This window comes from Pseudopipra pipra, chromosome 19 (assembly GCF_036250125.1).
Source record: "Pseudopipra pipra isolate bDixPip1 chromosome 19, bDixPip1.hap1, whole genome shotgun sequence".
Classification (NCBI taxonomy): Eukaryota; Metazoa; Chordata; class Aves; order Passeriformes; family Pipridae; genus Pseudopipra; species Pseudopipra pipra.
Genome location: NC_087567.1, coordinates 11,368,876 through 11,395,486, shown reverse-complemented (window position 1 = coordinate 11,395,486; position 26,611 = coordinate 11,368,876). Strand labels below are relative to the sequence as shown.

Genomic DNA, 26,611 nt, shown 5'->3' with positions numbered 1-26,611 from the left:
GAATTAAAGCTCACAGGAGCTTCTCTGCACTTCCAGACTGTGGAGAGCAGGTCCCCTCCCTGCTGGGGGTGTGGATGAGCTTTAGCAGGTTTCCCCATGGCCAGCACCGCTCTGGACTTGGTTCTGCATTTGTTTCCAGCGTTTCCTCAGCAAGTGGAAGTGAAGAGGGAATGAGGGAGCCTGTGGATGAGGTCCTCACACACCTCTGGAGTGACAGTGTGAGGAGCAGGGCTCACTGTGGGGTGGGTCAGTGTTGGCACCTGGGCTGGGGTAGCTCTGAGGTGCCAGAAATGCTGCAGTGCAGCCCAGGGGGGTGTGGGCAGGAGGGTCCTGCCTGGCTGGACATGAGGGTGGTGGGAGCTGGCACCAGTCACCCTGGCAGTGGGTGGGGTCTGGGGTGGTGCTGAGCTGGAGGTGAAGCTCAGCAGCCAAACTGCTTTGGTTTAACTCCTCTTTCTGCTCTGTGTAACACTGAGTGTGTGCAGAAAACCCTCCATCAGCTGGGGAGGGGGAGCCGCTCACCTGGAGCAGGCTGGCAGGGCTCTCTGCACCCCTGTTCTCCATGGATGTGCCATCCTCTCTCTGCATGGATTTGGTTGGTGTCTCCAGGGGACAGTTATTCCTGTGTCCCTGGCAGGGTGGGTGGTGGCATCCTGCTCCACCTGGTCCCTCAGTGGGTATTTGAGCCAGTGTTCCCGGGATAATCCCTTCTCTGAGCCTTATTCCTTCCAGGGCAGGAGGACCTGGAAGCAGAAGAAGGTGGTTCATGGAAGTGGCACCTGTGGGAGGGAGGAGAAGGATGAGGCACCCCCTGCTCGAGGGCCTGGGCAGTTCCTCAGTAAACTGGGCAGTGACCATCATCCAACCTCTCGGTGTGTCCCAGTGAACATGTCAGACCTCCCCAGCCCGGGGCTCGAGGGGGGAGGGAGGCAGAGCTTCCCAGCCCAGCGGACTGGATGGGAAATAATGATCCCCTTTCTAAAGCTTCTTCAATTGTTCCCGAAAATCCTTTTTAAAAGGAGGAGAGTTCCTTCCTTCCTTTCAGCTCCCGGTATCTTTAAGAATTCGCTCTATTGTGAGCCCAGGACAGAGACCCTTCTATGAGGGCTGCCCGGGCACTCCTCGGAGCCCCCCTCCCCGTGCCCCCTCCCACCCCAGCCCAACAAGCCCCCATTCTCCTCTGAAGAGGGTCCCTCTGTCTAACGCCAAGTAACTCTTAAGGGTAGCATTTATCCTCGGGCACTCAGCTCACAAAGAGTGCTGGAGTGTCAAATAAACTCACTCCAGCCCGCGAAGAGAAGAGGAAGAAAACACAAAACCCCCTTTATTTCCACCCCTGCAGGGAAACAAATACGGACTTTGTGCCGGGGAGCAGCGGCGCCCTAACGAGGCAGGGCAGGGGCTGTGCTCGTGTGCATCCCGGGGCACCGTGTGCCCGAGCACACGGGAGGGGCTCTGCAGGGCCCTGCCACGGGGCAGGACGTCCAAACCCTCCCCAGAAAGTGCTGGCCACCCGTGTGCCCGCCGCTCTCGGGGCAGAGGGGTCCCTGCTCCCTCTGCCAGCGTGTCCGTGACTTCCCTGGGTTTGGGATGCAGGGAGGAAGGTGCTGCTCCTGTCCTGGGCTCTCTGCTGGGATTGTCACCAAAGGGAAGGGACAGTCAGGGGTCTGTGCTTGGACACGTCTTCAGCAGATCCTCCAAGCCCCGGGGGGCTCAGCACTGCTGCAGGGGCTGGTTCCATCCGGAGGCTGCTGCAGGAGGGAATTCAGCTTGGGAATTGTCACCTTTCTGAGCCCTGTGGCTGTTTGCTGTGTTTGTCACTGCTGCCGTGTGGAGGAGACGTGGTGCCCTGCAAAGAAATCCCTGTCTCTCTTTTTGTGGATGGATTTAAATTGGAATCCTACGTGTCAGGAACCAGTGTGACCAGTACTGACCAACTGGGACAGTAACACCTGGGCAAGGGACTGGCCAGTGCTCTCTGCTCCCTGGGGATGTGGCCAGCAGCATGGCCAGTGCTCTCTGCTCAGCTGCAGCAAGAAAAATCTCACTTGCTCCTTCCTTTTGGCACAATCCTGACATTTTAATGCTGGATTTGGGAATATCTTGCAGTGTTGCTCTGTGGGATGTGCTCAGGTGCCCTGTGGCTGGCAGGAGAACAGGGGCTGGAGACAAGGGGCAGCTCTGGCTGTGCTGGAGTGACCGAGGTCAGTCCTAGTCCCTCATCCTGACGTTTGTTTCTCCGCAGGTTTTGGCATCTGCCGCTTCAGGAACGACAAATTCCATCGGCCACAACCGCCCTGGGACTGTCCTTGTGCCAGAAGTGAGGAGACCAGAGCCTGACCATGTGCAGGATTGGGACTTCTCCCCCTCCACCAACGGTCCCGAGCCAGGAGGATTTGCCTCTGGATGGTTCCTCTCCCCTGGGATCTCTGACATCATAAACCCTCCTGGACTGCCGTGGGTTTTGGATGCTCCCTTCTGTTTGGAGCTGGGAATGGCACAGCTGGGAGGCTGCAGCCCCTGCTCCTCTCCAGCTCCCGTGGATTACTGCTTTTGGCATCCCTGTGGTGGAACTGGCTTGGACGTGTGACGTCTCCCGATGGACAGATGTGGAAAAGCAGCAGTCACAGCCCCTCTTTTTCTGGGCTGCTCTGGGCATCGTGGCTCTGGAGGAGGAAGGAGTCCACGCACACGTGTAGGACAAATCCTGCTTTTAGGTGAGTCAGGAATATATTTTTTTCTTTTTTTTTTTTAAGCACTTTCCTGTGGGACTTCTGTAAAAATTATATTTTCCCTCACTTGAGAAAACAATGCCAAATGGAGTGACCTGCTGTAAGGGAATGTGGGAGCAGACAGGCTTGTTTCTGACAGCTGAGCTGCCTTCCCCTGCCTGTTCCCATCAGAGCAAGAACATTTTAGTACCATCTGAGCCTGAAATCCCTAATAAGAGTTTTCTTCCTGGAGTTTTATTGCTGAGTAATGAACAAAGGGGTTAAAGGCTGCAGCCCCTCAGCAGGTTTTCCCCTCTTTGCCTGGCAAGGGGAGCTCTGCTGCTTTTCCAGACTTTTGAGCCTGTGGAAGTCAGTGGTGGTGGCTCATGGGAGCCTTGTCAGGCTCACTGGGAACAACGTGTGGCTTGTCCTGAGGGTCCCGTGGGGCTCCTGGTGAATGCAGGGATGAGCTGAGAGGTTCCCTTTGGAGAGGAGGGTGGTGTAAACCTCCTTGTGCTGGAAAATCCCCTTTCCTGCTAGAAAGTGATGCCAGGGCTTCGGATTTTGAGGGGACTTGTGGTGGTGTTGACATCCTGGTGTGATGCTGGGAGAAGTGCCTGAGGGGCTGTTGGGAGCAGTTGGGATGTGTGAGGGTGAAACATGGGGGGTTCTGCTTGGCTGGGGAAGGAGGTGATGATCCCTGGGCCAGGGCAGGTGGATTTGCCCTCTGTGCTGCCCCTTGCCCAGTGGTGCTGTCCTGCCTTTCCCCTGGGTCTGGCCTGCAGTGACACTTGGCTTCTCTTGTCCCTGTGTGTTTTGGGGAGGACATTCCCCTCCAGTCCCTGTTCCCTGTGAAGGCTCTTATGACCCTTTGCTCTGAACTGGGGAGGGTCCAGCTGGGTTTTGGCACGTGGAGCAGAACTGACCCTTTAAACTGAGGAGGTGCTGTGTTTTGCCCTGCCCAAGCTGCTTTCTCAGGTGTGGGGTTTTTTTTTGTAGTGATCTTTCCTTTGTGAGAATGAGACTCAGAGATGTGAATAAAGGGGAAATTGCTGCTGGCAAAGACTTGGCTTTTAAAAATATATATCTGCTTTTGGTTAGGGCTCATCTGCTCTTGTTTGCTGGGCAGTCAGCCCAAGAAGGCTGATGCAGCCTGGCAGGGACGTGAGCTCTGTCCTGGTGTCTGTCTGGGAGCAGTGGGGCTGTGGAATGTCCTGCAGGAGCTGAGCAGGGACTGTGCCAGGGTGGGCACAGGGGCACAGGAGAGACCTTTGAGGCTGCTGTCCATTTTATTAAACACAAATCCAGGAGGATCTGGTGTTTGCTCTTGCCAGAGGTGGCTCTGCCAGCTGGGTGCTCTCGGGATGGATGGGGATGGAAAATCCAAACCTGAGGGGCTGACTGTGCTTCTGCACTGCAGACTCCCAGCTGTTGGAGCAGAGCCTGGATGTTCTGATTTCCTCCCCTTGTCTGTGTCTGACTGGTGCTGTTACAGCTGAGTCCCTTCCCAAACCCTTGGCATTGTGGTTTTTCCTCGATGATGATGTGAGTGTACCAAGTACTTGACTTCATTCCTTTCCAACATGAGGCTCTGGCTTCCTCTCCTGTCCCTGCCTGTGAAGTGCAGGCAGGAGGGATGAGTTTGTGCACATGACCCTGCTGGTAGTTCCACATTTTCGAGTGCTGAGCAACTTGTGCTGAGGCAAAGCAGAGACTTCTACCCTGAACTGCTGCTGTAAAGCAACCCAGAGCTGTTGGACTCCTCTGCAGCAGCTGCTGTGATCCGGGGCCAGGCTGGTACTTGGACTTGGGGTTTGGTTTTTGCATCTTTCCCTTTTGCTGAGAGATTCCCTGTGGTTGTTGGGAGCTGCATCATAGAACCATGGAATGGTTTGGGTTGGAAGGGACCTCAAAGCCCATCCAGTGCCACCCCTTGCCATGGGCAGGGTCACCTTCCAGCAGATCAGGTTGCTCCAAGCCCTGTCCAACCTAGTGGTGAAATCCTGCAGGAAGGATGAACTGCAGTCCAGCTGCAGAGATCCTCACCTGGAGCTGCAGGCACCAAAAGCTCTTTATCATGATCTTTAGCAACCCCTCGAAAAGCCTCTGGACTGAGAAATGTTCCTTATCTCAGGCTCTTTCTCACCTCTGCTCCCTGCAGATCAGTGCCCCTGCACACCCCAGAGCAGGATGTGTCCCGTACAACTGGCCCGAGGGACACTGCAGGGCAGCCCAGTGCTGCTGGGACAGCTGAGCTTGGGACCCAGGGAAACCCACTGGCAAACGGCCAGAATGCTTTAGGGACTGACCGGCCCTGCTCAGCCCTTTGCCCCGGGGCATCTCAGGGAACCACAGAACGGGTTGGGTGGAAAAGCTCTCCGAGGTCATTGAGTCCAGCCGCTCCTCCAGCACCGGCTGGTGCTGGTCCCCAAGCGCCACACGTCCCCCTTGGAAGGGCGGTTTCCCGTGGCCGCCCCCCTCGCCCAACTCAGTTTGGAGGGTGGGGAGGCACAACCTTTCCGAGAGCACCCGGGAGGGAGGGGACCCCCCTGGGCAAGGGGGTGCTGGATCCTGGCTGGGACTCGGGAGCACCTCCCGGCTGGGGGATGCCGGATCCCGGCCGGAGCTCGGGAGCACGCTCTGGGCGGGGGATGGGGTTGTGTCCCCCCGGGATGGGGTTGGATCCCCCGGGATGGGGTTGGATCCCCCGGGATGGGGTTGCGTCCCCCCGGGATGGGGTTGCGTCCCCCCGGGATGGGGTTGCGTCCCCCCGGGATGGGGTTGGATCCCCCGGGATGGGGTCGGATCCCCCGGGATCGCTCCCGGGATCGCGCTGACCCCCAGCGGCGGCCCGGGGCAGGGCCGGCAGTACCGGGCGGGGCCCGCAGAGGGCGCGCGGGGGCAGCGCCGGGATCGGGATCCCGCGGGATCCTATGGAATGGGATGGAATGGGATGGGATGGGATGGGATGGTTTGAGTGGGGAGGGACTTAAAGCTCACCTTCCACTAAGACCAGGTTGCTCCAAGCCCCGTCCAACCTGGCCTTGGACACTTCCAGGGATCCAGGGGCAGCCACAGCTTCTCTGGGAATTCCATTCCAGCCCCTCCCCACCCTCCCAGGGAGGAATTCCTTCCCAATATCCCATCTAACCCTGCCCTCTGGCGGTGGGAAGCCATTCCCCTTGTCCTGTCACTCAATCCCTTGTCCCAAGTCCCTCTCCAGCTCTCCTGGAGCTCCTTTAGGCCCTGGAAGGGACTCTCCGGTCTCCCCGGAGCCTTTTCTTCTCCAGGCTGAACCCCCCCAGCTCTCCCTGCCCGTCTCCAGAGCAGAGCTGCTCCAGCCCTCTGCTCCCTGAGCTGAAAAGGTTGGGGAGAAAGGTGTGGAGAAACCCACGGGGCAACCCGTATCCCTGGTGAAACAGGGCAGGGCTGCTCCAGCACCAGGCGGGGGAGGTGGAATACAGGGGGAAAACAATGAAATCGGTGTTCACCGTGTAAAAAATCGCGGGGGGGGGAGGTTGTCGGTGGCTTCTCGGCGAACCGACGGGGCGGGCGCTGCCCCGAGCGCGGGTCCCGCGGCCGCTGGATGGCAGCGGAGCTCCGCGGCATTCCCGCTCCTCGGCATTCCCGCTCCATCCCCCGCTCCGCTTCGCCGGTGGCTTTCACCGCCCGCCCAGAGCGGCCGGGCTGGGGGACGGGGATCCGAACCCCCCGGGAATGGGTGCTGCTGTCGCGTAAAGGGCAATTCCCGACCTCCTGGGCTGCTCGTGGAGGTCCGGCCTCGAAAGCAGGGAGCTGTTCAGGAGTTGGACTTGATGATCCTTGTGGGTCCCTTCCAACTCTGGATATTCCGTGATTCTAGAGAACCGGAATCTGTGAATCCTGACGCCCCGAGGGCAGAGTGTCGAGGCAGTGAGGGATGAGGCTGGGGAGGGAGCTGATCTGGGGTGATAAATGTGACATTTATGCATCTGCTTTTAGCCAAAAGCATCGGGCGCTTAGGAAAACTTAGGCTGTATTTGAAGCTCCTGATCCATGAGTATGACCTGGAAATGTGGGTGCTTGGGAATCGGGGAGTGTGTGCAGGGGCAGGAGGACCCTGGGAGGTGTTTGGGTGAGGGTGTCTCGGGGTGTGACCCAGAGGCTTCTGCTGTCCCTGCTGTCTGCAGCACACTCCACTCCGGTCACCTCCATGGCATTCCTGGAGCTGGGAGGCTGATCCAGGGATGGCTCAATGTGCTGTCTTCTCCCAGAGAAGAGCTTGGAAAGCTCCTGCTCTGCCTCTCCCTCTCCAAGTCCCCCGGGAGCAGGAGGGTTGGGAGCATTTTCTGGCTCCGCTTCCAGCAGCTCCGTCTGGGAGCGGGTGAATTATCGCAGGATAACCCGGCGGGTTTGCTGCCTTGGGAAGCACTTCCAGAGCAGCCCCAGACTGCCTGCTCGGCACCGTCCACGCTCAAAGGTTTCACTGTCCAGGCTCCCTCCTCCATGGCTGGGGCCAACTGCACATTCCAGCAGTGCTACCAGCCCCGGGGCTGGGTTTCCATGGTGAATCCATTGGGGTTCTGCACCTAAAAGCCTGGAGTTTTTGGGGAAGTTTTTAGCCAGGAGTGTCATGGTTTGTCCTTCCTCTGGCTGCTCCCTTTGGGGACGAGCTGCCTGCCCAGCAGAGGTGCTTGAGAGGCCTCTGAGAGCCTTGGGGGCAGAGCCATCAGCTCTGTTCTCACCCTGCTCAGGGCTCCAACACCCCCTCTGGGGGCTGAGGCTTTCCTGGGACCTGCTTTTCCTCCCACCAGGACCCGTCCCTGCCATGCTGTGCCCCTTCCACTCTCCTTCTGCTTGCTGTTACAAACCCCAGTGAACCTGGCTCGATTTGCCAAGGTGCTACTTCAACCCTCCCGTGTTAAACCCAAATGAAGGGTTTTTACAGGGACTTTGCATTTGATGAGCTCCAAGTTGCACCTTGAGGTGGATGAAGTTTGTGTGTCTGGCTGGGATCTCTCCTCCTCCCAGCCCCGTGTGTGTCGCTGAGAGGCAAAAATCTTACTAAGAAACTTTATTTAGGCTTTCTGTGTTGCCTCACCTGCCTTTATAAAGAAAAGGAGTATTTGAGTTTATATCTTTGCCCTTCCTGAGGGTGCATCTGCCTAGCAAGGACATCTCCTGTGCCCTGGGAGCTGTGCTGCGCCCTTGGCCTCTGGAATGCTCTTTTCATTGATATTTTCTGGGAACAAAAATGCCTGCTTTGTATCCACTGCCCCTCTCTCTCCCCACGCAGAAGGGGAGGGAGAAAATGACTAAAATATTTTCTTGTAACAAAAGGCTGAGGGTGAATCTAGATCAGCCATTCTGCTCCGTTTCAGGCCAAATCTCCAGGGTTTTCAGCGGAGAAATTAAAACACTGGAGCTTTCTCTTTTCTTCCGAAGAACAAACAGGAGCGGTTACCACTTCCTCCAGCTCATAAACAAAACCAGCCCGACGTCTCCAGGAGAAACCCTGCCAAGAGACTTTCCTTCCTAATTGTTTGATATTTTTTTCACTTCTGATTAGTATTCGGGAGTGCCCGGCACACAAGTGGGAAGTTTCAGGAACAGGCTGTAGATCTGGCTTCCAGCAAATCCTTCCCTCCTTTTCCATCCTTCGCCCTCCTCTCTGTCCCACTCACCCCCTCCCTCCCTCCCTCTTTTTCCTGCTTTGTTTTCCCTCATTCTTCCAGGGCTGCTGGTGGCTTTTGGCCACCAAATCCATGGCAGGAGGTTGGAACTGGATGATCTTTAAGGTCCCTTCCAACCCAAATCATTCTGGGATTCTGTGAATCTCCAACACTTGCTTTTCCTTTTGAAGCTTCCTGCACTTGCAGGAACTGCCTCAAGCTCCAAAGGCTTTTAGTGACCTGCTCTCCTGCAGTTCCTTTGCTTCCAGGCTTTTCTCTGCTCTTGGGAAGGAGCCTTGGCTGGCCTGGCTGCAGGGGAATTCCCTTTCCCAGGAGGAAAGGGCAGGTTGGCATTTGGATCAGATTTGTAAATGCTAAAAAGAATAAAGGGTGCAAAGGCTGGGGCTGAGAAGGGATTTTGCTGCACACAGTGGGATCTCCTCCATCCGCCCCAGCATCCTCTTAACTTTGTCTCCAGTAAAACTGTGAAAGGATGGAATGCTGGGAGTTCTGTGGGGCTGCTGGCACTGTCATGGGACAGTGACTCATCTGAGTCCCTGGGGAAACAGGGACAAGCAACTTGTTTTTCTTTCACCTCCAACACCCCTCCTGAAGAGTCTGGCTTGTCCCTGCTGCCAGTGCTCATCCTGGGGGGATAAGCTGCTGCCCTCATCCCGCTTTTCCATGCAGAGAGGCACTTTCCCACATCCCTGCTCTGTGGCTGGGTGTTCATGTGTGAGGTTGTGCTGGGTTTTGTTCTTGCATCATGTGCTGGAGCTTAGGAAATGGGCAGCAATAACAAATATCGCTGCACGAGGGGGTGTGGGCAGGGAGGGGGACGAGGGATTGGAAGGGCAGGGGGACTGTGTGCCCCCCGGGGGCAGCCCTCTCTCTGCAGGGCTGAGCCAGGCTTTTCCCTTCCTCCTGTTGCAGGAGGCGTCTGTGGGATAAAACAGTTTGGAATACAGGGTTGGGAATGCTCATCTGGGAGACTCTGAGTGTGGGTGTGGTGTGTGTACCCCAGCATCCCACCTCCCCTGCAGGGGGGGATCCGGAATTGCCTCCAGCAGCCCTGCTGGTGGGGTGTCGGGGTGCAGGGTCCCCGTTAGCCGTGTGCCGCTGTCTGTTCCCCGTGGGATCACCCCTGGAATGCCTCCTTGGGAACCAGTCTGTCGGGTGTCTGCTGTGTGCTCCTGGCCCTGGGAACACGCGGCTCCCACTCCCTGACTCAGCCTCGATTTCTTCATCGCAGAGGCAGCTGCGGTGGCTCCGGCTTTTCTCACGCTTTCCCTGCCTGGTTTCCAAGGATTCTCCAAACCCCTGGCTGCCTGGGGCTGCTCCCCGCTCTGGGCAGGCAGGTGAAGTGGTGTTTGCTTCCGTTTCGTTATTCAGGAGGGGAAACTGAGGCTCTGGAGGAGGAAATAACGTATCTCAAGTCATGCAGGGAGTGGTGGAGCCCAGTGGGGGCTGTGCCAGCCCTCTTGGCACGGCTGGGCTGGTGTCTCTGCTCCTTGTCATCTGCCCTGTGCTGTGTTTGGGATAGAGGGGCAGAGCCATGGCCTTGGGTTGCTGTTCCTGATCCTGGGGAGGGCACACAGATATCTCTGGATGCAGCTTTCCCATTTCCATGAGCACTGGAGGGGCTCCCAGGAAAGGTGCTGCAGGAGCTGTGCTGGGGGGCAGCTCCTCCCAGAGCTCCGTGCCCAGCTGGTTCCAGGCTCTGCAGGGCAGTGTCTGAGCAGCTCCAAGCCGGTGTGAGGGATATTCCTGAGGGCAGGAAGATATTATCCCCTTTTTACAGACGGGAAGGGCGGCTCATAGAGCACAGGAGGATTAGGGCTGGGATTTTCTAAAGCCTTCTGGTTAAGAAGGCTGGGACTTGCAAGTCATTTAAGTTGCTCAAGAGCCCATGTGTAACATTCCTGGCTGGAGTAGGATACTGAGCTCGGGGTCTGTGACATCCCAGCTCTCCAGCAGCAAAGGCTCCACAGTGATTGTGAACCCCTCAAAGTGGGTTTGGAGCACAGCTTCCTCCTCCTCCTTGAGTTTTGCCTGGTGACATTTCCATCTTATTTTATTTATTTATTTTTTTATTTATTTCCTGATGTTTGCCCTGTGCCTGAGCTGGGATGGGGTGGGAGAAGCCATGGAATGGGGGTGATAAGCCAATCTTTGCAAGCAAAGGCAAATCCCTGAGCAGGTGGGGAGCAGGTTCCTCTCGATGGTGACACATCTTGGAGGTGAAGGAGCTTTGTGTTCAAACTGCCCCAAACTGTTGAGTTGAGACATCAGAGCTCTGTGTGTGACTTTTATGACAAAGTAAACCTGAAGTCAGTTTTTAGCACGGGCTGTTTTTCCAGCTGGGATGTGGGAATGGCTGGCTCTGGAGCTGGGCACCCTGGGCACAGGCAGGGCTGTGTGGCCATGGCTTCCCTTCTGTCCCAGGCAGTGCTGAGGAGGTGAATGGTCTGAGGTGGGAAAGTTTGGGAGAGTTTTGTAGTCTGTTGGGATCGGGTGAGAGGAAACAGCTGTTGCTGGATATCTGGGAATTAATTCCAATTTATACAGTTAATGTATCCAGTTTATACAGTTAAAAACCCAAAGGGGCAGGGGCAGAGGAGCCTGAAGGCAGGAGTGTGAGACACTGGTGCTGCTGGGGAATCTCCTGGTTGGACACTTGGGCAAAGCTCTGCCTGAGCATTTTGTGCTGCTGGTTCTTGGCATCCCTTCCAGCACTTGGTGGAGTGAGCTCTGTGCTGACCTCCCCCTCTTGGCCAGGGCTTGGCCAGATGCTCATAAAACCTGCTTTCTCCACCTCCCAAAACTTGTTCCCAGAGGCTTGGGCTGCTCTGGGGAGGTGGGATCGTTTGCAGGACAGTGGGATGTGGTGTCTGGAGGGTGGCTTCCCCCCCTCCATGTGAAGCCCCTGCTGTGTTCCCCACCTCCAGTCCTGCCCAGCAGCTCCCTCAGCCCTCTCCCCATGTGCAGAAGGGATCCCAGCTGCCTCCTGCTTCCCTGGAGCGAGGGCAGAGTGAGAGGTTCTGGAAATGCATCTGACAAAGCCACTCCTTGTTCTCCTTAAATGAGTTGAGGCCTGCTGAGAGCATCCCTGGTAGGATGCTGCTGCAGAGAGGCTGTGCTGGTCTCTGTGCCCATGCCATGCCAGGACCAGCTGCTGGGAAGGAGCTGGGAGACCTCAGGTGTGCTGCTCTCAGAGGGGTGGTGCTGGGAAGCTCAAGGTCAGGAGTGTGGCACCTGAAAAGGGATGTCACCAGGAAACCCCCTTAGAGCAGGACCCTGCTGTGATCCCTCCCTTGGACATGGTCCATCTCCAGCTCTGAGCTACCTGACAAACATCTGACTGGGGGGATTTCTTGCCTTTTTTTTCACTGATTATGTCCAGTCTGACCTCAAAATGGCCCGTGGGGGTTGAGCCTGGCTGGGCAGGGGGTGAGGGCAGCAGCAGGGAGCTTCTGTGCTCGAAGGTTTCTTGCCCAGGTGCCTCTAGTGCTCTGCAGAGCTGGAGGGTCCCTGCTGGGGGGAGCCCTGGCTCATAAAGCAGCGCTAACAGAGGATTAATGGTTAATCAGTTGTTCATGGCAGGTTATAAACAACCTGCTGGGCTCTTTAACACCTTTCCCTGATGTGCTCCTTGCCCTTCATGGCACATTCCTGTCTGTCTGGTGCAGCCTTGTAACCGTGATTAATCACTCGGTAGCTCCTGCCGGGAATGTGTGTGGATGGTGCCCGTGGCCCTGCTGTGCCAGGGTTTCCAAACTCCTCGAGGGGTGTTGGCTCAGCAGGGCATGTGAAGGACCAGGAGGCTCTGCAGCCCCTGTGCTGGTGCTGTGCCCTCCCCAGGCTCTGCTCTTCCCTGGGGCTGGAGAGGATTCTGGGAGAGGTTTTAAGGTGTCAACAGACCCCCCCAAAGGGCAGGTCTAAGGTTGGTCCTGCTGAGATGGGGATCCAGCACTGAAAGTTCCTGGATCCACCGAATTGATGTAGAGGCAGACCCTGCTCCAGCCTGGAGCTCCCACCTCCCAGGAGATGAGTCCTGGCCCTACACAGCTCCCTGCCTGGCAGAGGAGAGACATCCTGGCTTTGGAGCTGTTGGCATGTGGGAGCTGGTGGGTGCCCTCCCAGGGGGCTGTGGGGAGCTGGGCTGGCTGAGCAAACACTGGGATATCACCTGGGATATCACCTGGGATATCACCTGGCTGTTCTCGTCAGCGCCGCCCCCGCAGCTCCCGTTTCATCTCCGGCTCCGGAATTCCCCCCGCAGTTTGTGCCTCCCCCTGGCTGCCCCCTTCCCACGATGGGGGTAATTAAACATTGTCTGAGCCCGTCACTCAATGACCCCGCTGTTTGCCCAGGGGAGATAACCCGCTGTTTGCTCGCTGCACGCCAAGGCCGTGGGCAGCTCCGGCCCAGGGGTGTGTGTGACAGCTGGCTGTGCTGGCACAGCCCCTCGTGGGGCAGGGCTGGCACCTGGGGCTTGAAAGGGACGAGTCTGGGGCAGCCTCTGCCCTCTGCGTGTGCTTCTGCTGTGGCCAGTGGGATGCCAGCAGGATCAGGTGCCTCTGGCAGGGTCTGGCCGCAAAAGGAGGTTCCGCTCTTTGTGGTTTTGTATTTCCCACTTTTGTATTCTCTTTTTCTTGCTTGTTCTAAGGTTGTGTTTGAATTTTATTGGGTTTTCTTCTGCTGAAGCTTGAGGATGTTGGTAGGTGCTCACCCAAGCCCAGCAGAGCAGAGCTGACCGAGTGCTTGGTGCCCCACTGTCCCCCCCTGCCCACACTGGGCTGGGAGTGGAGGCACAGTTGGCTCAGGATGGAGGAAGTAGAGACCAAATGTCCATCATAGAATCCTGGAATGGTTTGGGTTGAAAGGGGGCTTTAAGGTTGAAAGGGGGCCCTCCAGTGCCACCCTCTGCCATGGGCAGAGACACCTTCCACTAGACCTGGTTGCTCCAAGCCCCATCCAACCTGACCTTGGACACTTCCAGGGATGGGGCAGCCACAGCTTCTCTGGGCAAGGCTGGGGAGTCCTGGGCTCTGCTGTGTGTCAGAGTTGTGTGCCAGGGTTGGAGCAGGTGCCCTGGGAGCTGCCAGGCCTGGTGGGAGACTCATCCCTCCCTACCCCACCTCTGCCCTGTAGGGAAGGTCTGTGCCATCTCCACTCCTGTGGAATGGTCCCATGGCCACGTCCTTCCTCTGTGAGATGCTGGTGGGGCTCTCGTAGCCGAGTGTGCCCTCCTGGAGCCACCCTCAATCCCTTGGGATGGGGCAGGGGCCATACCATGTGTGCCAGCAGAGCCCAGCTTGCCTTCCTGTGCCCAACCGATGCCGGGGAGGAAAATGATTCCCAAGGGCTCCATCTGCCTGAAGGCCTGGCCTGTTTTTTTCCTGCCACGCTCCAGCCCTTGCCAGGGTTTGGGCTGAACAGGGGGGTGAGATGAAAGGGAGCCGCCCCACCTGGGGCACACCTGGGGCACAGCTGTCCCCTCCCAACCCTTTATGGCCCGTTTGTGGTGCCGCCGTGATAAGAACTCACCTGTGGGGAAGGGGCAGGGCTGCCCTGCCCCTGGTCCCCTCCCCGGGCCTGGCTCAGGTGCCCCTGGCTCTGTTCTGACCTGGAGAACGTCGTGCTGGAAGCACAAAGGGGTTTCTAGACCTGCTCCTGCAGCGAACAGTCCAGTGGGGTGGGAGATCCCGGGAGCTCTGAGCTGAGTCCTCCCAGCCTGCCCAGGAGGTGGAGTTTCCCCTGCAAAAGGCATTTTGGGATCCTCTGGGATGATGAAGCCATATGTCAGTGTTGGATTTAATACTTGTTTAAGGCTGTCTGTGAAAGCCAACTTTCTTAAGCCAGAAACAAGTTGTCTGGTGGAAAGCTCAGAAGGAAGAAAACTCCCAAATTGTGATTTCTGGATTCTCTTTAATTTTAGGGATTAGGAGTCCAATTTCTGCCTTTCTCCAAGTTACCATGAGTGTGTTATAAATTAAAGCTGCTGCAGAGCGAGCAGTGCTGCCAGGGCTCTGGAAGCCTGGATGCTGCTTGGCTGCAGATGTCCTTGCTTCACCTTTCCACAGTCTAGGGGAAAAAAACGCTTACACTTGGCCAGAGACAGGAGTGTCAACTGTGAAACACTGAGTGGGTGCCCTGTGAAACCCCTCACAGAGCTGGGCCTGGCTCTGCTCACTTGGGCTGGGCTTGGGTGGGCTCAGTGTGAGGACCTGGAGCTGTGTCCATGTGGTAACACAGCCCAGAGAGCAAATAAAAGGGGATATAATGAGAATTTTCTTTATGTTCGAATCTCAGGATTCTTTTATTTTTTAAGTAATCCTGATTTTGCAAAGAGCACTGAGCCTGAGGAGTGATACAATTACAGTGTGCTGCTGCTGTCCTCCCGTGCCTGGGGAATCCTGCTATTGATGTTGGGTTATCCTGGAGATCCTTAATTAAGATTAGTTTAAGTAAGAGCTGCTTCTGCTGAAGTTGGCAGCACGTGAACTTCCCTTTCATATACCACAAGCTTAAAAGTTGTTTGGAAGGGCTTTTGAAGGATCCAGCAGAGGTGCTGCCTGTTGTGGGATGAGGTGCCACGTCCCATCAGAGGGGCTGTGACCTCCTCACCATCCCCAGCAGGCGCTGTTGGTCCTGGGTCCTTGCTCGCCCACGTGGGCACCACTGAAGGCTGCAGGTTTGCTCCAGCCTAATCACAGCCCTTCTCCCCAAATCTCTCTTAAGGTATTTTATTTTTTTCATTATTTTTTTAAGTAGTAGATCCTGTCTGGGGCTGTTTCAGAGGATTAGGGTCCCCAGGAGCTCTGCTGTGGCGGCGGGGCTTGGCTCACCCCTAATGGCTCCTTACTGGGGGCCGAGAGATTTGGGGGCTGCTCTCGCCCTCGGCCACGTGAGCAGCCTGGCTGGCACTGTATGATTAAATTAGTTTCTAGGAGAACAAATCCCGGATTAGTGGAGCCATTTGCCATGCTGCAAGTGGAGCCCTGCTAATTAGGTTTATGTAACAGGCGCTGGGTAATCGGGCAGGGGCGCGGGGGCGGCTGCGGCGCTTAATTGGGAAGCACGCTGGGGGCTCTGGTGGCCTTTGGAGCTGCTGAAGTCTGGGCTGGACTTCTGCAAATTAAAAAAAAAAAAAAAAGAGATTGAAAATAGCATTGCAGAGCATTGCTTCTGGAAGTGTTGAGAAACGCTGTGCTGAGCCATCGGGCTCCCGCTGTTCTCCGCTTGTGGCTGAGACTGGAGATGCTGTGGGATCACAGGGTATCCTGAGTGGGAAGGGACTCGCAGGGATCATCCAGCTCTTGTCCATGTGCAGGACGACCCCCAGAATCCCCCCATGTTCCTGACTTTTTGTCTTGTATCACAGATCTCCTGGGGCCCTTGGGAGAGCAGGGGCTGTGGCTCCCTGGCTGTGCTGTCCCTGCTCAGCACCACTGGGCATCCTGTGCCCACCTCCCAGGGGTCTGCAGCAGGGAGTGTCAGAGTGCTTGTCCCTCCAGGAGCAAGGTCTGGGTTTGCTGGGGCCCAGATATGGTCAGATCCCATGGGAGATGCCGTTTCCCACCTGGATAGGCAGCGTGGAGATGGTGGTCAGCCCCATCCAGCCTGGCCTTGGACACTTCCAGGGATGGGGCAGCCACAGCTTCTCTGGGCAACCTGTGCCAGGGCCTCACAGGGAAGACTTTCCTCCTGTGCTGGAGAGTTGGGGTGCAGGGTCTCTGCAGCCCGTTGCCTTTCCCATGGGAGTGCCAATGGCTCATCCTCCCTCTCCATTGGCATCTCCTCCCTTGGCTCCAGCCCTGAGCCCAGCTGATGGTGTCGGTCACAGCAGGGACTGCTCAGCTCTGGCTCCCTGTGGCACAGCAGTGATCCCACATCCTGGGGAGAGACAATCCCTGTGGGCAGGTGATGTCCTGGGAGCACACTGGGGCTGTTCCCACCTTACAGGCTTTTCCTGCTCCTCTCAGTGCCTGCACACCCCTGCTCTGCTGATCCCTGTGTCCAGCCCACCCCCGATAGCACTGCCGAGCTTTGATCTGCTCCCAGTGATTAAATTCTTATCATCCAGACTGACAGCTTAATATACCTCAGCTAAATTAGTTGTGTCTGTCTTGCCAAAGCTGCAGAAATGTTTTCTGACAGCTACAGGCACTTGATACATTTTTTTCCCCCCCTTTTTCTCGGTGTACAGGAAGGGTTGTCTTTGCTCTGTTTGGGGCATCCTTCCCTGAGTTTCCCATAAGCTGCTCCACTGCTGCTGGAGTCACTTTGTGCCTGTTGAGTGGGAACAGCTGCCCTGGAGCTCAGGCACGGGATCTGCACGGGAATGGGCTGGTACTTCCATGCAGAAATTCGCTGTGAGGGTGGTGAGAGGAGCTGTGGCTGCCCCAGCCCTGGAAGTGTCCAAGGCCAGGTTGGATTTTCACATGGATGGCATCAGACTGGGCTGATGGATGAGACAAGGGGCATCCCCTTGGGCAAGAGGCTCCCGTGGGTTGGATCAGAGAGGGGAAGTAAGACGAGATCCACTTTTAACTAACCCTTTTCAGCCAACTTGGAGAAAGTGTTCCCTGGCCAAGAGCTTAAAGAAGGGGAGGAAAAAAAAAACACCACCCTTCATAATTGCCACATTTAGAGGAAGGAATTCTAAATAAAAAGTTAATCTCCTCCAAGGATTAGCAAAGCATGCGGCGTCTTGTCAGATGTGGGAGCAAAGCAGAGGCCTTAATTTTTTAAGACAAGAGGGATGTTTCTGTTGGAGCCTGTTCCTGCCACGTGCTGGCCAAGTGACCCACGGGCTGGAAGGGGCCGAGATCCCTCATTTCATGCAGGAGGATGAGCTGGTGCTCTGGGGCTGTGCGTGGCTGTGGTGTCCAGCAGCCTTGTGGGAGGATGGAGGGGCTCCTCCAGCGCCAGCTCTTCCCTGGAAATCACTTCTTTTGGCAGAGAATTCCTTCTGCACCGTGCAAGAGAATGAGATGCTGCTCTTGGTACCGGCGTCCTCTGTCTCCCTGGAAAGGGAGGTGGTTCAGCATCTTTTCATCCCCAGGGGAGAAGATCTCCCTGGATCCTCTGCAGCCTGGGAGAGGTGGCCCTGGCTTTGGGAGGTGCTGCTCTTGGCAGCCGAGCTGTGAGTTTGCCTGGACGGTTTGGCTTTGGCAGGGCCTGAGCACAGAGTCATTAGTGGCTGTTAATTGCGGTGGGAGGTTTGGGAGTTGAGCACGTTTGGTGCCTGGACGTGGATATGTGCAATTAAAAGTTGCCGTTTCCAAATGTGGGAGCTCTGGTGAAAGTCCCGTGTCTCCCGGGCTGGCAGGGACATCTTCCAGCACAGCACTGGGGGAGCTGCCCTGAAAAAGAGCAGTGACTTTGTAGGTTTGGTTCCTTCCTCCTGGTATTTGTTTGTAGTTTGTTCATTATCTGCTCCATCTTTGCTTCACCGCTGACAAAGGAATATGCAAACCCAGGGCTTGGCTTTTGAAACATGGATGCAAATCCATTGTGGTTACAGGGGAGATGTTGTCTCCACCACGAAGGGGGTCAGGTCCAGCAGCCTGGCATCCCAGGCACTCGAGCCCTCAGGGCTGGTGTTGGGAGGCATCCACAGGAGAGGATGTTTTCCATCACTTGACAACTCCCCAGCCTTGCATTCCAGCTGGGACAGGCAGTTCTTTTGTGTTCTCACAGAATCATGGAATGGTTTGGGTTGGAAGGGACCCTAAAGCCCATCTCATCCCACCCCCTGCCATGGGCAAGGACATCTCCCACCAGCCCAGGTTACTCCAAGCCCCATCCAACCTGGCCTTGGACACTTCCAGGGATGGAACAGCCACAGCTTCTGTGGGCAACCTGTGCCAGGGCCTCCCCAGCCTCACAGGGAAGGATTTGCTCCTCACATCCCATCTAAATCTCCCCTTTTTTTATTTTAAAACCTTTCCTCTTGCCCTGTCATTATCTGCCTGTGTAAAATGTCTGTCCATCTTTTCTGTAAGATCTCTCTAGGCACTGGGAGAGGCTCTAAGGTCTCCCTGGAGCTTCCCATCTCCAGGCTGAACACTCCCAGCCTGTCTCCAGAGCAGAGGGGCTCCACCCCTGGAGTGTCTTCAGGACCCTGTGACTTTATCAGTATTTATTATTATTTATCTGATTGACTGATTCCTGGGGGTTGATCCCTCAGCTGGCAAGGCTGGCAGAGGTTGGCATGTGCTGGATGCTCCACCCTGCCCTGTCCCAGCTGAGGGCTGTCCCGGGGGGCTGGGGGGGCACAGGGAGGATGCTGCTTTTGCTGCTGGTCCTTCCCACCTGAGCCCTGCCCGGCGGGGGAGAGGCTCTGCGACTGCAAGAGGTTAAAGCTGTGCCCCTGTGTTTACTTTAGTTGGCTGCCACACTGCATAATAACCTGTCAGCACTTCAGGTGGGGATTTATTTGTGCATTAAAACTGGCCTGGGGCGGGCGGATGCAGACACTCTGCAGCACGCTGGAAAATGTGCCTCCAGCGTAAAAACAGCCTCTCCAAATATTTCACCCTTTTAATAAGTGCATTTAATTAAAGTCATATAACTTTTTTTTTATTATTATTATTAAAAAAGAGGGGGGAGGGGGGAAAAGAAGTGGGGCCTGCTGAGGCTGCAAGCAAAGGCTGGAATACAAAGAGGGGGTTTAAATGTGAGTATTTAATGGAAAAGTCATCAACAACGTGTTGTGTTGCTGCTTATTTCCCAGCTTTGCATTTGGTTGTGGATAAAAAGTTGAAGGGAGTTTCTGGGTTTTCAGGCTGCTTTTTCTCTCCCTCTCCCCATCCACTTCCCTCCTCTTGAAATTCTGCAGAATTATTAATTTTTCCAAACAAAGTTGCCAAACGATGTTGCTCTTGGATGGACCTGCAATTGCTTTCTCTGCTTGTTTAACCTTTTATTTCTTTTCCTTGGATCTGGGTGAATCTTTAAGCCACCACGTTTATTGTGAGCACCTCAAGGTCCTTGCAGAGCAGGTCCTGGAGGAGGAGGAGGAGGAGCTTTGGGAAGGGGCTGTGAGGTGGATATTTTGAGATCCTGTGATGGGAAGATGCTCATCCCTGTGAGGCTGAGGGCTAATCCCTGCTGTGCTGGGTGGAGGGAAGTGTGTGCCTGGGGGACCAGGGGAGCCCAGTGCCCTGGGGCATGGCAGCCACAAGGCCACCATGCCCTGAGGGTGCCCACCCTGAGGTCCTGCTCATTTCTGGGGCACGGCCTTGCCCCTGACCAAGAGGTTAAGCTGGGTTTATTTAATTTTTCATGCAAGACAAGTTGCCCAGAGAAGCTGTGGCTGCCCCTGCATCCCTGGAAGTGTCCAAGGCCAGGTTGGATGGGGTTTGGAGCAACCTGGGCTAGTGGGAGGTGTCCCTGCCCATGGCAGGGGGTGGCACTGGATGAGTTTTAAGGTCCCTCCAACCCAAACCATTCCAGGATTCTGTGGTGATGTTTTCTTGCCTCCTCCACCCCTCTAATGGCATCTGTGGCTGTGCTGGGAGCAGGGGGGATCAAAGCTCTGCTGAGATCAGTCCAATTTGATCAAATTCCCTATGGGAACGTGCTGAGAGATGTGTGTGTTGCACAAAGCGCCTTTATCCCGGTGCAGGTGGCGTTAGCTCGGGATGTGCTTCCGTGTGGAATGGCCCAGGGTAGGGCAGGGCTGCTCTGGGGGCTGCCTTCCCCCTCTCCAGGCACATGACTCCCTTGGATGTAGTCAGGAACAGCAATTTTTGAGGATGATTCTGCATTTTTTTTCCAGAGTTGAGGAGACAGGAGGGACAACTGTTCATAGCAAAAGGTGCTGATACTCTTGAAATGTGTCCAAGGCCAGGTTGGATGAGGCTTGGAGCAACCTGGTCTAGTAGAAGGTGTCCCTGCCCTTGGCAGGGGTGTGGAATGAGATGAGCTTTAAGATCCCTTCCAACCCAAACCATTCCATGATTCTGTGAAATGCAGTTTTGCAAGATTTTGGTGCTGCTGTTCCTTCACACCCTCTCTGAAGATTGTTTTTCTTTCTGAAGAAAAACCTAATGGATTAGAAATGTGAGGAGGAACAGAAGGGTTGTGGATAAAAATGGATGCTTTCCTTGGAGCTGGAGCTTTGCTGGCGAGGAGGAGGTTTGAGGGATGGGGAAGCTCTGCCGACCTGCTGATACAAAACAAAATGGTTTTTAATGGTACAGAGGGCAGGTAAAGGTGGGAAAACTCTGTGGGAGCTGGATGGGAACAGCCAGCAGAAATGGACTTATCGTGGCTGCCAAGTCTGGGCCAGAGTAACAGTCCCTTCATCCAAGATGATCCACAGGGGAGTGTTGATGACATTCCCTGGGGGCCATGAGGAGCCCGGTGCTCCTGAGGGAGCAGGTTTGGATGGAGCAGGTTTGGATGGAGCAGGTTTGGATGGAGCAGGTCTCCTGCTTGGGATTGGTGTTTTTGGAGGAGACCCCAAGTGTGGCTGCAGCGGGGCAGGAGCGTGCAACCACTCTGCGGGCCTCAGGCAGTCACCAGATCTCATCCCAACCCCAAATCCAGGTCATATGAATCTCTCTTTTTCTTCTCCTCTCTCGCCTGGAGTCTGCTCTATTCATTCCTGTCTCGAGCGAGTGACCCCACTGCAAGGGAGACTCACATTCCTCTGGGTAATCTTGGGCGAGCAGGGCCTGGCTGCAGCCTCTCAATTAAGCAGAATTTCTCTTCCCTTTCATTCCCTGTCCCCTGGCATCCTAATTGGAGGTGCTGGGCCGTGGGCTGGCGGGGGCACGGTGCCCCTGGCGTGGTGCAGGGGGTCAGTGCTGGCTGCACTGGCAGGAGGGGGTGATTTGCCTCGGGAATGCCGAGCCAGGCCGAGCCGAACCGCCCCTTTCCCTGCTCGCCCCACTTTGTTTCCTTTCTGGCAGAGGGAACAAATTTCCTTTTGCATGGAGCTGAATTAATTCAGCCTCTCCACAAAGCGTCCCTTTTGTCTTCCTCTCCCCGTGTCATTCCCGAGGGGCAGGAACGGGCACTGCCCCTCCCGAGCCGGGGCACGGGGCTGTGTGTCCCTTCCTCTCCCTCTTATCTCCCCATTCCCCTTCATTTACCTGCAGCAGCCAAAGCAGCTCGAAAATGAGAGGCCTCCTTTTCTTGTGCCACGTGCCAGACCTTCCCTTCCCCCTTGGGAACCAAACCCAGCTTTCCGTGCCCGTCTCTGGTGCTTGGTCCGTGCCCATGGGGTGAGGGTGATGATGAGGATGGTGCCTGTGGGCAGCCCTGGTGCTCCTCAGCTGCTGGAGTGTGGTTTGTGTGATGGGAACAAAGAAGCTGTGGCTGCCCCTGGATCCCTGGAAGTGTCCAAGGCCAGGTTGGATGGGGCTTGGAGCAACCTGGGCTGGTGGGAGGTGTCCCTGCCCATGGCAGGGGGTGGCACTGGATGAGCTTTAAGGTCTCTTCCAACCCAAACCATTCCAGGATTCCGTGGTGAAAAAGCCTGGAAAAACAGGCTTGGGAAGGAGCTTGGAGGTATTTAGTGTGCTGTGCAGTGCTGTGGTTGCTGTCCTTGTGTCAGCCCTGGCTCATCCAGCTTTTCCAGGGAGGCTGTAGGTGCCATCCAGGCTTCCATCCTGTTGCTGCTGCACCTTGGGCCGGTGCTGCCGTGTCCTGCAGGAGCTGTCACTTCCAGGGAGCAGAGGAGAGTATTCCCCAGGTTTCTCCTGCTGTGCTGGCAGTGGCTTGTCGAGCCCTCCTGCTGTGCCCTGGAGCACTCAGGGCAGGATTATAGTGGCATTTCACAGGCTCCCTTTCCCAAATCCCTGCTCTGATTTGAGCCTTGAGCATCCCGTGTGCTCCCAGGGGTGCAGCTGCGTCATCTCTGCCTCTTCCCTGGGATCACAGTGATGCTCCTGGTTTTGCTGGTTACTCCCCTGGAGAGGACAAGCCTTTGCTCAGGAGATGGGAGGACACTGCACACATGGCCACGTGCACTTTCCCTCTCCTCCCTCCCCAAACATTTCAGCAGAGTTTACGAGGAGCAATGGGTTTGGACAAACCCAATTTATTTATTTACCCGAGGGGACTCCCCGAGGACAAAACATTTTGGCTCCTGGGGGGACTCGGGGCGATGCTTGGAAGGGTTTGCTGCTCTTGCCAGCCCGGGTGGGGGTGGGATGCGGGGGTTCGGCGTGGGAGGCTCGGCGGGGCGGGGGCGCGGCAGGTACGGACACGCAGATGTGCGGTGGGGCGAGGGAGCCGCGCAGATGTTCCTGGAATTCCCAAGCCGGATGCAGAAGCGGCGAACAGGATGCGTCGGGAGGCGGGGGGGAGCTTGCCAAGAGCTTGACATAACGAGGGGATCGTGTTCTGCCCTTCCCATGGCTGCGAGGGGCTGCGGGGAGCTCGGGGAGGGCGTCGCTGGGAGGTGCAGGATGAGCCCCGGGCAGCAGAGGGTCCCCCAGCTCAGCACCCAGTGCTGCTCAGGGACATCACACCGGGCTCATCCCCCTGCCCAGCCCCAGCAGCTCCCCGTGCCTCTGCTCTCATCCCTGGGCAGCTTCTCCTCTTGCTTTTCATGCTGTTTTTCCAGGAAAATCAGCTGTGCTCATGTAAACTAAACCGGGCTGCCAAGCAGGTTGTGTTGCTGCAGAGTCCCTCTGCTCCTGTTGTTCCTGCAGTTCCTAAACCCCTGTGAGCCGGGGCAGTGGGAAGGTGTGTCGTGGCCACCTGCCTGTGCCCCTTTCCCGTGGTTTCTGCTCGGAGTATCCGCCCTGTTGAGACGTGTGATGGATTTCGGGCAGCTGGGCCCCTGGAAGTGATGCTCTGGCTCATCCCTGCTCGTGTGGGGCCAGGACCAAATTAATTAGCAAAGTGTGTCATGATGGAAATTCCACAGGCAGAGGGATTTGTTCTCCCCCCCCAGGTGTTGCTCCCGTGCATGGTGTTCCTTCGTGGGCCACTGTGGGTCCAGGGCTTGCAGGGAAGTGTTCAGCCAGAGCCTGTGCTCCACAGAGTTTTCCTTAGTACCTCAGGGAGCCTGTTCGAGGTCCCTGCCAAATATTCAACATCTGCACAATGGATGCTTGGCAGGAAACTTTCAAATTCATGCGAGTTCCCCGAGGTGAGGAGGGAAAGTGCCTGGATCTGCAGATCCATCTCCACTCTGTCCCCAGGCCAGGATGGAGCAGGACTGAAATTCCTGAGCCTGAGGGATGTGGGACAGTGGCATCTCAGGGTGATCTGACTTTTGGGTGGGCTGGAGTTTTTTCTCCATTTCCAGCAGTGACAGTGCATTCCAGTGCCTGGAGCGTGGCAAATCCTGCTGAAATCACCAGCTCAGGGCGTGGGAGCTGGTGCCAGGGGCTCCAGCAGGGCTGGTGAGGTGGCTTTAGCTTGATGAGACATCCTGGACATGCTGGTGGGTCCTGCTGCATGGGCTGATCTGTGTTCTCCTGCTGCTGGCCATCTCCTGAGCTGAGCCCCAGGGGTTCTCAGGCAGGGATCAGCTTCTGGGTGTAAAGAGAGGCCAGGAAAGCCAGCCTGGCTCTCAGGGAACCAGGACTAACTGTGAGGGCACCTCGGGCTCCTTGTGCGGATTTCCCGGGGATCCTGGGGTGCTGTGGGATGCCAGGAGCTCAGCCAGGCTCTTCCCAGCAGCTGCAGCATCTTTAGGACCCCCCGTGCTCCAGCCATGGGGCTGTTGGCCAGAACGGGCTCCTGGGTGTTGCAAACAGATGTTCACAGAGCGCAGAGCTGTCCCCTCTGTCCAGCCTGCAACTTCCTCCCCGGATCGTCGCTTCCCGAGGCTTCCAGTGAAAAAAGCAGCTTAGTCTGTTGTTGTCTTGGCCTTAAAAATCCTCCCTGTCCAGCGCAGCTGGTGAAACTCCTCCTGTGTGCGGGAGGCGATGCCGTTCCTTGGCTGATCCCGTGTGGGACACGGGACAACCACCCCGCTCCTGCTCTTGGCCACGTGCCTGCCTGGGGTGGCAGGGGGGTTTTCTGTCCCCATCAGCTGGAGGTGGCTGGGGAGATGATCCTCCCTGAAACAAAAATCAGGGAATCCCTGCAGCATCTCCTCCCCAGGGTCATGTTGGTGTTGCTGTGCACGGCACGGGGGAAGCTGTTTGCTGTAGGAAGCTCCCCTGCTCTGCCTGTGGGAGTTTGGGTGGGACAGGCCCAGTATTCCAGCACCCCTTCCCCTGGGATGAGCGTGGCTGGGGGAGCGATGGCCCTGCAGCCTCTCTGCCTCTCTTTAGGGAAAATACTCTGGAATTGGCCACTTCCCTGTGCCTCAGTTTCCCCTGAGTGATACAGTGATGCTGCTGCTTCCTAAGGCACTGAGGGGAGCTGGAGTTTTATCCTTGTGCAAGTGGAAACCTGGAAATTCGGTGACAGCAGAGGAAGGTGCAAAGAAGGAAAAATAAATTGGACTGAATATTTTGGAAGGAAACAAACCCGTGGGTGAGAGAGAAAGGGTTGTGCTGTACCACCTCTTAAAGCAGGAGAGCTGCTGGGCTGGGATTCAGTTCTTCCTGACAGGCCACCAGTCAGTGACGGCTCAGGGAGCCTCAGCCTGAGTGTGGAGAGCAAAACTCCATCCCGAGATGTGTTCTCCACTCACAGAGGGGAGGCAAGAGCAGGCTCTTCACTGTGCTTTCCTGGCATGGAGGTGGGCATTGCTGGTGGCTTTCCATGCTCCTCGTGCCACTCGTGTGAGCAGTGAGGCCCCCGCAGCCCTGCCAGGATAAACAGAGGCAAACGACTTGCAGGGTCTGCTGATGACTTTTCCAGCAGTAATTAACTGGGACACAGGAAAAGCCTGAGGGCTTTTGCCGTTTTTGGGCTGCACAGCAGTTTCCAGGCACTCTCCCTCATCCTGGCTGGTGGTACCCCCTCCTGACCCGATCCAAGGATATCTCGGCACAAGGATATCTCAGTGGCAGTTGCTTATCATCACTGTGGCTGCAGGAGACACAATTGCTTTCGTTTCCCCAAGTCCATCCTTCCTGGAGCCTGTGGATATGGGTAGCTCAATCCCAAAGAGGATGAGAAAACCCACAGGAGCTTCTTGGTCCGTAAATGAGGGACCCCCTTGTGCCCAGGGCACCGTTGGTGGGGTGTCAGAGGTGTTTGGGCTGTGCCCCCATTCCTGGAGAGGTGGGAATGAAAGGACAGTGTCCTCTTTGTCCTCCCCTTGGGCTCTGGAGCAGATGGTGAGTGGGGGATTGTACCATCCAGGAAAAATCCCCTTCCCCTTGCCCGACCCGCAGGGAACCCGCTGAACCCGTGACTTGGCCGGAGCAGCAGCACTTGTGGGTTTTCCTTCTTTCCCTCTCGCCCGCCTGCCCAGCGTCTGCCTGTCCTGCTGGGCTCGTATTTTGGGTAAACCCCAGGAACACTGAGTGTACTTTGAGCCATGTCCCCCTGGGTGGACCGGCCTGGAGGAGTTTGGTGGCCAGAGGGAACTGAGCCTGCCTGTTCTCCGGGCTTGTTTGAAGGTTTCGTGGTCAGCCCACAAGGACCTGGGGATGTTTGGTGTGAGATCATCTGGCTGCTTATTTAGGGACCACCAGCGAGTTGCTGAGCACCTCAGGAACTGGGCTGCGGCCGCCTTTTGATATCAAAAGATATCTCAAAGGCAAATATTGAGGAATTTTGGGTGGGGGGAGCTGTCAGGGGCATTTCTGGGGTGCTGGGAGCCACCGCACTGGCTGCAGCCGGGGCGAAACGCTTGATGGGTTCCAGTGGGTGGCACATGAAAGGTGTGGAGAGGTCATTAATTGTGGACCTGGAGCCCCTGGCTGGCTCCAGGAGACCACCAGAGCTCCGTGGGGTGTTTGGCACTGGGACAGAGCAGGACATATTAGTCCTCCTCCTCCCTTCATCTTTAAATACCACCCCGCAGATTTCAAGGAAAAAATAAATGCCCTTAAAATGGCATCATTTTGTGGTGCCTCGGGGGCTATTTATATTTTTTATTGCTCCCACAATTTTATAGAATAGCCTTTTTCATGAAAACATCAGTGTGTGTGTGTGTGTGTGTGTAATTAACCCAGCCACCATCTTCAGAAAGCAATTTTATAGCTGGGTGTCGGGCAGGGGCACGTGGGGCTGGGATCCAACTGCCATGAGCCCTTTCTGGGGCTCTCCTGGCCAGTTCCAGGCTGATCTCGAGCTTTTCATCCTAACCCAGTTTTCCAGGCTGTGGTGGAGGCTGTCAGCTTGGTTTTGGGAGAGTTATTCTCTCCT

At 56.2% G+C, this 26,611-nt stretch overlaps 1 protein-coding gene across 2 annotated transcripts in view; it reads left to right on the top strand.

The window, feature by feature from the left end:
• Positions 1-26,611, top strand: part of SLC39A11 (solute carrier family 39 member 11) — a 267,969-nt gene that overhangs the window by 98,758 nt on the left and 142,600 nt on the right. For both annotated transcript variants that reach the window (XM_064676146.1, XM_064676144.1), the window contains exons 13-14: positions 733-872; positions 2,246-2,717. The gene's annotated coding sequence lies outside the window, so the exon portion shown is untranslated. The remainder of the gene's footprint in view (positions 1-732; positions 873-2,245; positions 2,718-26,611) is intronic.